General features: G+C 32.1%; 1 protein-coding gene across 3 annotated transcripts in view; it reads left to right on the top strand.

Moving 5' to 3' along the window:
* The window catches only part of LOC102676255 (thyroid receptor-interacting protein 11-like), a 60413-nt gene that overhangs the window by 4987 nt on the left and 53802 nt on the right, over positions 1–1624 (top strand). The gene's annotated exons all lie outside the window — the stretch shown is intronic.

Below are 1624 nucleotides of genomic sequence, written 5' to 3' on the forward strand. Positions count from 1 at the left end.
AGTGCTTGGATAATTACAGGATTTTATTTGCATTCGTGACTCGGTAACAATACGTTGTTACTTAACTCAATTGAAAATGTTAGCTAAACATTCATTTATTTATTCTTGTATTTCTTTAATTATTCCAAAATTTTATACATTAAAATTCTTTCGTCATAAAATGTCGTCGAATTCGTACATAATATTAATTTATAAATTCCATCGTGAAACTAAAGTTATGTTATTCAAATCCATATAAAATACATATATTTCCATAGAATTATTATTATTCCATATTAATTAATCGGTTTCGTACTTTCGTAATCGTGCAACTATGTGTAAATGCTGAATAGCAGCTGATGAGGCAGATACAAAACTGCTAAACACAGTTCCCTCTTCGTATTTCGTTTGTATATATATACATATACTCACTCTCTAAACGTTTCCACGCGTTCTCGATAATAAATAACTCTTAAAATCTTGCTAAGTATACATTAACTTAAAAATTCTTCTCGCATTCCGAGATAATCTCCTCCTATTCCCTTATTGTTGCTCTAATTTTTATTTCCTTAATTTTTCACGGTACTTAAATGCGATTTATTTCGAATTTCTAAATAGGATTTTAATAAGATTTAAAAATTTAAAGTTAAACGGAGATATTGATTTAAAAATTTAGTACCCTTCCTTTTTAATTTTTAATCAACGACGGTGATGTTTTCAATGTACTTTGAATTCTTCTGCTACGGTATTCTTGGAACGAAAGGCGTATTCTTGATGATATTGACAGAGGTAACTTCTGCACGGAAGAATTATACGTATAAATATTTAGATATTTCGCATAATTGATTGTGATACGACGGATATGAATAAAAATAAAATCTGATACTTATATTTCAAGGAACGTATACTCTACGTACAATGTAACCATTCAACAAACGATTAAGTTTAGATTATATTTATACTATATCTATGCGACAAAGATACAATTGAAATCAGATATTTTCTTTCAAAAATATACACGAATTTTTTTACATAGATTCGTAAAGAAAATACGGCATTAAAATAATCAAAATAGTTAGAGATATCCTTTTGAAAATTCGGTATCCATCCATTTCAACGGTATATTTATCCACTATTTTTAATAAATCACTTTATCCTCACTTGGCGTGCACAAATTAAATTAACAGTTTAGTAACATTATCACGGTTGTTGCAACCAACTTTTCTTAATTCGCTGTCTCGTAAAATATCCGTGGAAACATCGAGAGGAACGCGTTTCACGCGTTCGAAAGTTATTCACCGTCCCATCTATCAATGGGAATAGCAGGCGGTACGCGAGTTCCGTTTACAAATGTATTCCTGAATAATATTCATTAGCTTCCTGGTGCGACGTTCCTACGTCCATAGCCGTGCAACAAACAAAAATTGCATCGCAATAGGTGTACGCAATTTCACGTGGTTTTCACGCAGCTGTTGGGCCGCGTACCATTTCATTCTGAGCTCACGACCCGAGTTCCATGAACCCTGGTGACGACCGTGTGTATGCAGAAACATACCGTGTAAGTAAGTACAAACGAGCCATTCTCGAGCGTTCCACGCCTCGACGAAATGGTAATAAAAAAAAAAAAAAAAAAAAAAAAAAAAAA

This window comes from Apis dorsata, unplaced genomic scaffold, assembly GCF_000469605.1.
Source record: "Apis dorsata unplaced genomic scaffold, Apis dorsata 1.3 scaffold_1254, whole genome shotgun sequence".
NCBI classification, from domain to species: domain Eukaryota; kingdom Metazoa; phylum Arthropoda; class Insecta; order Hymenoptera; family Apidae; genus Apis; species Apis dorsata.